The 13,929-nt window shown below is 35.7% G+C and overlaps 2 pseudogenes; both read left to right on the top strand.

Moving 5' to 3' along the window:
- The first annotated feature begins 448 nt into the window (after positions 1-448).
- LOC116131830 lies at positions 449-4,708 on the top strand (annotated as a pseudogene).
- Positions 4,709-11,240: 6,532 nt separating this feature from the next.
- On the top strand, positions 11,241-12,765 carry LOC116131829 (annotated as a pseudogene).
- Positions 12,766-13,929: the final 1,164 nt, after the last annotated feature.

The raw sequence follows: 13,929 nt of genomic DNA, 5'->3' as shown, positions 1-13,929 counted from the left end.
CAGCTAAAACCAACACTAACTCTTTTTGTCCCTTGTGACAGAATTTGTGCAGTGAAATGGACCAATTTTGCCCGGTTATAAACTATGACATCATTGGCTTCATCACTCTCACTTCATCAACCTTCTGGTTTACTTCATCAATGCATATCATGTGTATTACGTTTAGTGATACAGACAATTTTTCCGTGGTCTCAGGATTATACACGCAACCTTCTGGTTTACCTGAGCATGAAGTATAGCTATCTACCTTCAATTTGTCGTATCTGTAAGTCTGGTTAGCTCTTTACAAAATCAAAAAAATTACTACATTAGGCAAGCTGTTTTATTTGTTAAGAACATTTGTTTCGTACAATCAAATTTATTATTACCTATAACATTTCTCACCGACATTCTCTTACTATTTATTATAGATGCCAGGGACCATCTTTGAAATAAAGTGAGAAACTGAGAAGGAAGTTAGGGAACAAGATTCCATGGAGAACCAAAGAGAGTCTCATATGCAACAAAGGAAGAAACGCCGTGTGGTACTCTTTCCACTGCCTTTGCAAGGTCACATAAACCCCATGCTTCAGCTTGCAAATATTCTCTATGACAAAGGCCTTTCCATAACCGTAATCCACACCAACTTCAACTCTCCAAACACTTGTAACTATCCTCACTTCGATTTCTGCTCAATCCCAGATGGCTTATTGGAAGGTGGAGCCTCTACCTCTGATGTCATAGCTCTTATTGAACTCCTGAATGTTAATTGTGTGGTGCCTTTTCGGGATTGCTTGGCTAAGTTGCTGTCAAATGTTGAGGAAGAGTCTATTGCTTGCTTAATCACAGATACCGTCTACCATTTCACCCAACCTGTAGCTGATAGCCTTAAACTTCCGTGGATAGTGCTACGAACTAGTAGTATCTCTTCCTTTCTTGCTTTTGCAGCCACTTCACTTCTACATGAAAAAGNGCTACACCATTCTGAGATGGTGTGCCAGGCAAGGTGTACTGAGCCACAATACCTTGCTCTTGAAGAAATTTAGCGAATGGACCAAGTGCTTGTCCTGTACCAGTGTATCTACCATAATATTCACCACCTCTATCAGATCTTATGATCTTAATTTGCTTTCCATTTTGTTTCTCTACTTCTGCTTTATATATTTTGAAAGCATCCAACGCTTCATCCTTGTGATAAAGCAAATAGAGATACATATATCGTCAGTAATCATCAATAAAGGTGATGAAATATTTCTGACCACTAGAGCTCATGTCAGGGCAACAAATATATGTGTGTATGATTTCTAAAAGTTCAGAACTCTTCTTGGCACCCTTCTTGGATTTGTTAGTCTGCTTTCCCTTAATGCAGTCTACACAAGTATCAAAATCAGTAAAGTCAAGAGTTTCAAGAACTCCAGCATTTACCAACCTTTTAATCCTATCAATGGAGATGTGTCCTAATCTCCTATGCCACAAAAAGAAGAGTTTTCATACATCAGTAAAGTCAAGAGTTTCAAGAACTCCAGCATTTACCAACCTTTTAATCCTATCAATGGAGATGTGTCCTAATCTCCTATGGCACAAAAAAGAAGAGTTTTCATACATAATAGTACGTTTCATACTAGTGTTATCATGTGAAGTCATTAGACTATTATTAATATTATCACTTAAATGAATTTTAAACAAACCATCAACCAAAGTACCATTTCCAACAATAGATGAGTTCTTAATTAAATTAAAAGAACTACCATAAAAGTTGAAAGAGTATNATAGAATCATTCTAGTTTTTTCCAATCTTCTCTTCATTTCTTCTCAAATAAGTTATCGAATGTTACAATGAACTTTAAAATTATGTTTCTTTGAAGTTTGTTCTAATAACTCATCGTAAGGTTGTGTGAGGGTAGGATTTGTTTCTACTGGGTTTGTGCTGAGAAACAGAAAACCTAATAGGGGGCAAGGAAGAGATTTGAACAAATGGGTTTGAAGTTTTTCAATTGTGATGTAACAAACACTGGTGTGGTGGCCATGGTTTTAATATTTGAAACTTGATGCGTGATTTTTAATTTTCAGTTGTGTTGAATGTTGGCGGTGGGCCCTGGGCGTGACATTAACTGATTGGGCTTTTGGTGGGGAGGGATTTTTCCTATGGACCTATGGTGGTCTTGAGCAAAAGCCCATTACAATCATGTGATTCCCACCAGTTAATTGAAAATCACTAGTCATGTGAATGTACCAATTAAATTTAATCTGCATTGGCATGGGGTTTCAGCTTTTGATCAGAGTAAAAGTAATTTTTCCATCCAAATAATGGCCTAACGACACTTTCTCACCCAAAATTTTTTAAAATAATGGCATAATAATTTCTATTAAATACAATGATATTACGAAAATACTATTTAATATTTGATTTAATTAAATTACCAATTTGCCTCCAATGTTTTAAATCAATGAATAGCTGTTGAGATTTCAAAGCTGTCGTTGCCAACTTTCTATCGGGTTTCTTCACCTTTTCAATTAACCTCACCTCCCTCCACCTTCCACTTCTATTCCCAGCTGATTTGCCCCTTTTTGGCCCTTTTTTCACTTTCCCATGAGTTTTTCCCCTCTCTCACAGCTATGGGAAAAATCCAAATCTAACTGGATTCCGATGCCATTGGACATCACCATCACCACCATTAGCTTCCCCCACTCATCCCTGACAAAACCCATCTATCTCCCAGCCTTGTCCGCGTCCATTTTGGCTGGATCTGAACCACCTCCCCGCCACTTGCATTTCCTTTTTTCTTTCTAAGGTAAACTTGGGTGGGACATGTGTCAACGCCCCCACCTACAATTATTCACACTTCAATTTTAAAATTTTGATTTTTGAAGCAAAATATTAATTGTCCATCTTGCTCTTACCTAGACTAACAGAATTGTGCTGTGGGCAATAAAATTGTATTTTAAAACGTTTTTGATAGACCATTATTTGGGTAAAAAAAAGTCTGTTTATTCTTTTGATTAAAACGTTTTTGATAGACCATTATTTGGGTAAAAAAAAGTCTGTTTATTCTTTTGATTAATCAATTAATATACTTTATAATATAGTTCCCAATCCAAGACATCGGATGCTGCAACCTATTGTTTAGCAGTTTTATATCTGATTAAAATAATTTTTTGCTCTAATCTTGAATCTAGAACACCCACGTGTTCATTTTATTGAAAAATCTAAAAGAAAAACCATTGGCTCTCTAGCTTTCTTCTTCTTGTACTTATCAACTCATGATTCCTTTAGTTTGTGATGCCCCGAGGAAGGAAAAGTTTTTAACTTTTAGTAACACTTTTTCGCATTGGTTACAAGTTATGGCTTAATAAAACAGCATAAACATAATACACACAACTTCAACTCTCCGAACCCTTCAAACTACCCACACTTCGCTTCCATTTTTTCCTGAAAATTATCTGAATCTGAAGCCTCCACAACTGATCTTGCTGTTCTTGTTCAACTGCTTAACACAAAATGTGTAGAGCCTTTCACGATTGCTTAACTAAGTTTGTCAGATGTTGAGGAGGAGCCAGTTGCTTGCCTGATCTCAGATGCCATTTTCCTTCACTAAAGCTGTTGCTGAAAATCTCAAACTCCCCATGATGGTGTTAAGAACGGTGGTGCTTCCTCTTTGTTGTTTTTACCGCTTTTCCATTTCTAAGAGAAAGAGGGTATCTACCCATTCAAGGTGTGTGTTCCATTTTTTTTAAAATCTTTCTTATCAATAATCAGTTTTCATCTGCATTTGTGATCTCATTGATTGTATTGCCAAAACTGGCTCTCATGTGTGCTTGTTCGTTAATGTTTCTTTATCAGATTCTAAATTAGAAGAACCAGTGGTAGAGCTTCCACCTCTCAAGGTAAAAGACCTTCCACGATCAACTCGCGATCCCAGAAACAATTTATGAATTAATAAATGGCATGGTTGATGGAGCCAGGCCTCTTCAGGAGTTATTTGGAATACATTTCAAGATCTTGAGCAATCAGCACTGGCAAATCTTGGCCAACAATTTTCAGTCCCTATGTTTCCATGGCCCATTTCACAAGTGCTTTCCAGCCTCTTCAAGTAGCTTGTTGACACAGATCAAAGCTGCATTTCTTGGCTAGAGAAACAATCACCCAAGTCAGTAATTTATGTGAGCTTTGGAAGTCTTGCTGCAATAAAAGAAAATGAATTTTTGGAAATAGCCTGGGGGCTAGCCAATAGCAAGCAACCATTTTGGGGGGTTGTCGACCCGGATTGACCAATGGTTCGGAGTGGCTTGAGCCATTACCAAGTGGGTTCCTGGAAATGATTGATGGAAGGGGACATATTGTGAAATGGGCTCCACAACAAGAGTGCTGGCCCACCCTGCGTTGGAGCATTTTGGACTCATAATGGGTGGAATTCACATTGGAGAGCATTTGTGAAGGTGTTCCTATGATTTGTATGCCTGTTTCACTGACCAAAGTGTCAATGCAAGATATGTAAGTGATGTTGGAAAGTTGGGGTGCAACTGGAGAATGGTCTTGATAGAGAAAAGATTGAGAGGACAATTAGAAGACTAATGGTGGATAAAGAAGGAGAAGAAATCAGAGGCAGAATTTTGTGCTTAAAGGAGAGGCAAATATTTGCTTGAGGCAGGGTGGTTCTTCAAGTGATCCATCGACAGCTTGGTTAGCCACATTTTATCAATAGAAACATTCACTTTCAACGCTCATTAAGTCATTTAATGCAAATGTTAGCATCTAAAGCGTTATTGATCAAAACTGAGTTACTGTTTCCAATAATGATCTCCTGTATCTACTGCTGATTTTAGTGTAATACATATTGGGGAAGAGGGTTTTTATTGGATTTTTTGTGCTGAAAATTTAACTAACACAATTCATCAAATTCTCGTGACTAACACAATTTGAATTACTTCTCTAAATCAGCAAAGATAATTGTAGTTAATTATTGATCATAAGATTGAATTTTAGTGAAAATAAAAATAATTTAGTTGAGGTGAAGAAATATAAACAGTATGGAGAAAGGAAAGAATTAAAAGCAACCACTAACTACTAGATTGTTGAGAGGGGCCGACAAAGAAAAGGCGTGTATAGTCCAAGATACACAACAAAAAAACCACCATGAACATTTTAATTGACAAATATGTCACCATAAAAAGTGTTAAGTTAGATTAATAATAATAAATTCCACCACTAAACGTGATTCAATTAATTCAGATCTTTTTGGTCACTAGAGAGATTTGATACTTAGTGACTTTGCCACATAATACCCAAAGATATTAAAATATTAATTATGGTGTTACATGTCTATTGAACTTATTTCTTATGTTAAATTTAGGTGGAGATGCATTATTAAAGGTAGGAGCGTCACTTAACTTGAATTAGTGTTAAAACTTGTGGAATTTAAGCAACATCTACATCAATTTTTCTACCCACAACTTGAGAGTAAAAAAAAAAGATTGTAAAAGTGTGAATTTTACAAGTAGTCCATCGCCTTTAGAGATGGCGTGGGCCGGGTCGGGGACCCCATGCCCCGGGCCCGGCCCGTCCCCGTTACCCTCTCGAAGACCATCCCCGCGAGCAGGGATTTTTCTCATGACCATCCCTGGCCTGCGGGGACAAAATCATGACCATCCCCATCCCGATAACCGGGGCTTCGCGGGGAATTTATCCCCCAATGGGGATTTTTGTCCCGTATAATCAAAACTTTCCGTAAAATTAATTATTTTAATGTGAAAACTAGTACGTTGATAAGTATATATTTACAATTTGACTGTTTAATTTCAGTAGTTAATTAACTTAATTTATTAAAATGCAAAATTTAGGTAAGAAAATATAAAGTCTAAAAATTTCTTGTAAAATTTAAATTAAGATTAAAAAAGCAAATTGATAATAATTGAATATGGTGAATAACAATTTCTTGGTAAAATTGGAACATACTCATGGATTTCAAAGCAACAAAATATATTATCATTCAGGCTACATTGCTACAACTATGCGTCTATGCCATTCACAGTTCAAAAAGCTTGTAAACCTATATTTCCAATTCTTAACAACTTGTTAAAGTTAAATGTCATTCAATTTCTGAATAGCTGGAACGATAATCTACTTTCTTAAGTGATTTATTAGATAATCGAACTAAGGATCTTAATACTATTTGAAATTCAAAAGAACTGTAGGAGGGGCCATTGAAACTGGAAAAAGCCAGGTCCATTTACGGAAAGTTAATGTTGGATTGCTGCCGCTGGAGTACTCAGACAACTCCACAAGAATCAAGAATTGATACAATAATTATTCAATCTTAACATAATTTATTAGGTAAATTGCTTATTTTATTCAATTGTATGGAGGCTTAGGTTTAGTTAGCCATGTTAATTAATTAATTTTTCATGAAATTAACATAACTAAATTCAATCTTAACATAATTTACTAGTAATTGGTGAATTAATTCATAAAACACTATCTCCACTACAACTAATAAAATTAGTCCATTTGTGAAATGGACAAATCTCATATTTGATTAAGTTTAACATCATATTTATTGATCAATTAATTAATTACAGGATAATTGAATTGTGTAATTTGTAAGTCGTTAAGAAATTTATATATCTTATATTGGTTTGTAAATTGTATAAATCTAATTAAATTATTTTTGGGCCATTTCTCATGTATTATTATTTTGTGAAATTCGCAAAGTAATAATACATATATTAATATTTACTCTCTCGTTTAAATTATTTTTCTATAAATTTAATACAACCATTAGAAAATATTATAAAAATATATCATAAATTTAGATACATTACTTAAATTATGATTTAAACTTTAACTTTATATACAATTTTGAAAGGAAAAAAAAAAATCTCAAAAAAGCGGGGGGGCCGGGATCGCACTATCCCCTTCCCCCCCATCCCTAGATGCGAGGACATAACTAAGGACCATCTCCGCCCTATCCCCTTTTTTTTGAGGGATTCCTGGCCCTTCGGGATGGATCCCCGCAGGGCCGAGGCAAACGTCCATCTCTAACTGCTTTTCATAGTGCTTTGTAAAAAAAATGCTTTTCAGTTGAAGTGATTTATGTGAAAAACTACCTAAAAAGCATTTTTTTTTTAAAAATAAAAGTATATATAGTAATTCTCAAGTCAGAATTGTGTTTGAATACCATTCGATCTAATAATTAGACGAAATGATATTTTATATATAAAGATCCAATAATGAATATGTATAACCATGATATTTATCATAATGACTAAAAATAATAAATATATATATATATATATAATTAAAATAATATTTTATATATAAAATTCAATGTATGGTCACAACATAATTATATCATAATGGTCAATAATAATTATATTAACAGGCATGCAATGAGAAAATGGAGAATTATATGATGATTAGGTCAAATATTGAAAAAAGTTAGTCAACGTGTTAGATGAGAAGTGAAACACATTTATTCCGTATAATTGGCCTTGTAATTTTATTTGATCGAGAGAGAGAGAATAAATATTTCATCATCAAGATTGCTCAAACTTTTTCCAATTATCAATGAAAATCAAAGACGCCTACAGATTATTTTGAATGATATTGAGGTTGGAAGCAGACGTTGTTAACAAAAAAAACAATACAGTTTGAACAAAAATTGAGATTTCCTGATGACGAAGGCTTGTATACTCAATAACAAATTGACAATTAAATAGTTAGGGAACTCTTGGGGATATCGTAGAAAGCATGTAGTTGTTACGTATAATAATTCAGACTTTAATCTGCATCGGCATGGAGTAATAGTCACAGCCTTTTGTTCTGCTAACTATTGAATTGTTCAATCTTGGCTAACCGATATAGCATGGTCCACTGATGCAGATTGTACTATTACTCCTTTGGTCCCTGTGACAGAAACTGTAAATTGAAAGGATGAATCGGACATCACTCATCAATTCATCCACCATCCTACATTAATTTCTGAAAGAAAGGAATACCATTCTTCATCATGGCGTTGAGAGTCCTTCAGTTGGGTTGTCAAATATAAATTGTCATCTCAGACTCATTTTACACGAGCTTAATTTTAACTATCTGTGGAGACATGCATTTAACACAACTGCCCACCTCGCCGAGTTGGATTTGGAGAGTTATGGTTATTAAATATTAACCCACTCACTTTATTTTAGGTTTCAATTTCTTCACCTAACTGATTCACAACCAGAAGCACCATTCCAGAGCTCCTCCAGTGAGAGTGAAAGACATTCTTGTGTTTAGAGCAAGTGACCTAGAGTGGAGTGGGTTGAACGTTAAAAGTCTATATGTAACCCAAAGGTCATAAACGAGCATTTTCTATTCAAACGCCATAACTTTTGATTTGGGAAGAGTTACGGGGCCGTAAGATACCGTTGGAAAGCTTATTCGAGCCCCGACATGGCAACTTGTTTTAGCTGGTTGGAGATCATTTTCGAGGTCAAAATCTACTGTTTTGACGTGTTTCAAGACTGTTTTAGTTATTTGCACGTTTTTTCCCATTTTATTTCAGGTTTTCTTTTAATTAATTTAGTTTTTGTTCCTTTTGTTATTAAGAGTCTATTGGGGTTGGTTGTCCTTTTATAACTTATTTTAGTTTTAGATTTTCAATAAATTATTCAGATTTTAAGGCTTTAAGTTTTTGGATTGAGACTTGTTTATTAACCCTAAAGGTATAGTTGAGTGTTAGCCTTATGTTATCACGCTAACTTTTTGCATCAAGAGTTTTATCAGTTGTCACTAGACATGGTTATCAGACCAAGATCTCTTGAGGATGTTATGGAACTCCTTTCAGGCCTCAAACTGACACATGACTTTCACTTTCCCATCCTAGTTTTCCCCATAGTCCCAAAAAGTCATTCCAGATAGAGATATGATGCAAAACCAAATAACAAACACACAAATCACAAAATAAAAAAAAAAAGAAGTACACGAGTTTTACCCTAGTTCACCTATTAACAACTACGTCTATCTGCCTCTTTCTTAATGAATGAATTTGCTCTATGATTGTTATCACTCATTAAAAGAGAAAGTGTTTTTTATCTAGTTTAAAAGACTAAAACCTAATATATAAATATTCATATTCCTAAGCCCAAACTCAATAAAAAATTAATAACTTAATAAATCTTTCAATGGAACCAGAATGCATTTGCATGGCTCATTAATGTTGAAATAGTCGACAACTCCAACATCTTCAACTAACTTACTGACACAAGATCGGAGCTCCAATTCCTGGTTGACAGACAAGCACCTAAATCAATAATTTATGTAACTTTGGAAGTATGGCTGCTATTAATGAGACTGAATTTTTGGAGATACTTTGGGATAAGCAAATAGTGGTACGACCAGGACGAGTCCATGGACGGAGTAAATCGAACCATTGCCAAAATCGTTCCTGGAAATGCTAAATGGAAGAGGACATACTGTGAAATGGTCTCCCCAGCAAGAAGTGTGGCCATCCTCCACCGGAGGGTTTTTGGCACGCAGTGGTTGGAATTCAACATTAGAGTATATGTGAAGGGGTCCTCATGATTTGCAACCCTTATTATTGAAACTAAAAGCAAACAAGTTACAAGAAAAACATAAATGATAACATAACATTCTTGGTTTGTTCATTTTTCAAAGAATTACGTCCAACTTTAAATAGAGCGATTTTTAGTATCAGAAAAACTGTAGAAACAAAGTGAATATTATTAACAACTTACTCTTCTCTCTATTCTCACATTAGGTTTTTCACTATTACAAAAAAAAAAAAAACATAATGAAAACCTAACCTTATTTGAGCTTATTCAAATCTAACTCGACCTAGGCCCAAATATTAGTAACTAATTCTAAACCCAATTAGACATTGGGCTTACCGTGCAGGGGACACTACCCCTCATCCCCGCCCGCTTATTGGCGAGCCGTTGAATGAGCGCGTAGACAGACAATCCATCAAGGCTAAGAGAAGTATACATCATATTCAAAACCGATAACCAAATGGGAATGCAAGATATGTTAGTCATATTTGGAGGGTGTTCCGTTGCACTTAGCGAAGAGGCCGGAAGAGAGGAGATAGAAAGAGCTGTCAGAAGAGTAAATCCTGGAGTCTGAGGTTCAGGAAATGAGAAAGAAAATTATGTGCGTAAAGGAGAAAGTGGATCTTTATAAGACCAGGAGTTCCTCCTATCAATTAATAGAGAGCTTGATTAGTTACATAAACACTTTTAGAACGTTTTCAAATCTCTGTTCTTCGATTCTCTAATAAATTATGAATTGTAAAAATTAACTTACTGTAGTAACAGATGGTCGAGACAGAAATAAAACTTCAAAGTTCTTTCACCGCTAGTGCCTTCTGCTCTGCATACTATTGAATACGAGTTGTCCAATCTTGGCTAATTGTTAAGCCAAGTGATATTTTGCTGGAACAGTTCATTGTAGCTAAAAGAAGAGCTAAAAGGAGCAGCTAATTGGAGCCGAAAATAGTAGCTGGAAATAATAGCTGATTGAAACCTGAAAGAAGTAGGTGATTAGAGCTGAAACAATGCAGTTAAAGTCAGCTGTTTTAGTTAACTGCATTTTGTGTTTAGTTACAATTGTGTGGTGCTGCTGTAATCCTGATAAAAATCACTGTAACATTGGTGTAATAGTTGATGTAAACCTTTGTATAATTGCAGTTTTAAAGTAACGAAAACGTGTGAGTAAACACATAGCTCTTCAGCAATTTTCCTTTGTGTTCAACTTCTTCTTCTTTCCTTTACATCCCAGCTAAAACCAACACTAACCTCTTTTGTCCCTTGTGACAGAATTTGTGCAGTGAAATGGACCAATTTTGCCCGGTTATAAACTATGACATCATTGGCTTCATCACTCTCCACTTCTTCAACCTCTGGTTTACTTCATCAATCATATCATGTGTATTACGTTTAGTGATACAGACAATTTTTCCGTGGTCTCGGATTATACACGCAACCTTCTGGTTGACCTGAGCATGAAGTATAGCTATCTACCTTCAATTTGTCGTATCTGTAAGTCTGGTTAGCTCTTTACAAAATCAAAAAAATTACTACATTAGGCAAGCTGTTTTATTTGTTAAGAACATTTGTTTCGTACAATCAAATTATTATTACCATAACATTTCTCACCGACATTCTCTTACTATTTATTAAGATGCCAGGGACCATCCTTGAAATAAAGAGAGAAACGAAAAGGAATTAGGGAACAAGATTCCATGGAGAAGCAAAGAGAGTCTCATATGCAACAAAGGAAGAAACGCCGTGTGGTACTCTTTCCACTGCCTTTGCAAGGTCCATAAACCCATGCTTCAGCTTGCAAATATTCTCTATGACAAAGGCCTTTCCTAACCGTAATCCACACCAACTTCAACTCTCCAAACACTTGTAACTATCCTCACTTCGATTTCTGCTCAATCCCAGATGGCTTTGGAAGGTGGAGCCTCTACTCTGATGTCATAGCTCTTATTGAACTCCTGAATGTTAATTGTGTGGTGCCTTTTCGGGATTGCTTGGCTAAGTTGCTGTCAAATGTTAGGAAGAGTCTATTGCTTGCTTAATCACAGATACCGTCTACCATTTCACCCAACCTGTAGCTGATAGCCTTAAACTTCCGTGGATAGTGCTACGAACTAGTAGTATCTCTTCCTTTCTTGCTTTTGCAGCCACTTCACTTCTACATGAAAAGGTGTTACTTCCCATACAAGGTAAATCTCAGTTTTTTATTCCTCTCATGTGTAGAAGTATTTAAATCAAAATTGAAGCATCGTTAGGACTATATTTGTTTCTATCATTTCCCTCCAATAAATTACTCAAACTTTGATTTTAATTGTTTTTATGATTTACATTTTCTAGTTTTTTTATTCTCTCAGATTCTAGCAGAAGCACCAGTGCAAGAGGTTCCATCATTAAGAATGAAAGACATCCCTATATTGAAACAGATGATGCAGAGAATTTTTATCAATTTTTAGTAAGATCGATGAACAACCAGGCCTCTTCAGGATTGATATGGACTCCTTTCAGGAACTTGAGCAAGATGCACTGACAACATTACAACGTGACTTTCGCATGCAAATATTCCCAATAGGCCCATTTCACAAGTATTTTCCAGCTTCTTCAAGCTTACTATCCCAAGACAAAAGTTCAATTTCCTGTTAGACAAACAAGCACCTAAATCAGTACTTTATGTAAGCTTTGGAAGCATTGCCGCCGTTAATGAGACTGAATTCTTGGAGTAGCTTGGGGGTTAGCCAATAGCGGGTACCATTTTTGTGGGTGGTTCGGCCGGATTAGTCCGCGGATTCGAATGGCTTGAACCATTGCCAAAAGGGTTCCTGGAAATGCTAGATGGAAGGGCACATGTAGTGAAATGGGCTCCCCAACAAGAAGTGCTAGCTCATCCGCTACAGGAGGATTCTGGACACATAATGGTTGGAATTCTACAATGGAGAGTATATGTGAAGGGTACCTATGATTTGCCAGCCTTGTTTGGTGATCAGTTGGTGAATGCAAGATATGTTGTCATGTTTGGAGTTGGGTTGCACTTAGAAAAAGAGCTGGAGAGAGGAGAGATAGAAGGAGCAATTAGAAAAGTAATCCTGGAGGCTGAGGCCAGGAAATGAGAGACAAAATTATGCAGTTAAGGAGAAAGTGGATGTTTCTCTAAGGCAAGGAGGGTCTCAATCAATCACTAAGAGCTTGATTAGTTACATGTTCTTCTTGACTCGTTTCTGCAACTTTTTACCCATGTTTTCTGTAACTTTGTAACAGCTCGTTTCCGACCATTTTTTCGGCATTTAAAGGGGAAACTTAAATGTGGACATATAACCTATATCGGTGACATCCCAAATGACAATTTCGTCCTAAATCGGTGCCGGAAATGGCTTCCAAAAATACCCAAATAATAATTTCTAACCAAAACTTTAAACTAGCATAACTTTGCATCCAGAACTCCGTTTTTGACAAATAATATACCATTGGAAAGCTTTTTCAACAAGGATTCCAATGACACCAAAATAAAAAACAGATTCTATTTATAATAAAAGTTATGCTTGATTTACAGTATGGGTTTTAATGGAAAAAAATCCCAAATTTTATGCAATATTTTTTAGATTTGCAACAAGCAACTTCATGCTAGGCAAATAATGCTCTGATATCAAATGTAAAATTCATTCATATTCCAATATTCATATAAAAGTGATAATACAATCAATTTCAATATAAAATCTCCATGGAATATATGCGGAAGTAAATGACAAACCTCCAGCCATAGCAATTATTGTTTAATCTTCTTGCTCCTTCAAAAATTACAGGATCTTCCACTGACTGCAATTTTAGAGTGATGGTTTTGAAACTAAAATAAAAACTCTGTCACATGGGGACCTGTAAAGTCTCCTTCTTATATGCAGTTGTCTTTCCATTAAAGACAATTGCTCAAGAGACACAACCGTATGACCACATAAGTCCACATCAGCAAGGACCAAAATATAATTATATGAAAAGTGTAGGACCATATTATAAAAAGTCTAACATTTCAAGGCCACATAAATCCAATGCTACAGCTAGCAAACGTTCTCCATTCACAAGGCTTCTCCATAACCATAATACACACCAACTTCAACTCTCCGAACCCTTCAAACTACCCACACTTCGCTTTCCATTTATTCCTGAAAATTTATCTAAATCTGAAGCCTCCACAACTGATCTTGCTGTTCTTGTTCAACTGCTTAACACAAAATGTGTAAAGCTTTTTCACGATTGCTTAACTAAGTTGTTGTCAGATGTTAAGGAAGAGCCAGTTGTGACACAAAATGTGTAGGCTTTTCCGTCAAGCTCGGGCCAACGCAAGGATATAGTTCGATCTAGAATGAGCTCGGTAACAATAATTAATTGACCCAGCATAAGTTCGTCAAGCCGAAGCTTGACCCAATA

This window comes from Pistacia vera, unplaced genomic scaffold, assembly GCF_008641045.1.
Source record: "Pistacia vera cultivar Batoury unplaced genomic scaffold, PisVer_v2 Contig244, whole genome shotgun sequence".
NCBI lineage: Eukaryota > Viridiplantae > Streptophyta > Magnoliopsida > Sapindales > Anacardiaceae > Pistacia > Pistacia vera.
Note: the sequence above shows the minus strand (reverse complement) of the source record. Positions and strands in the feature narration are given on the sequence as shown.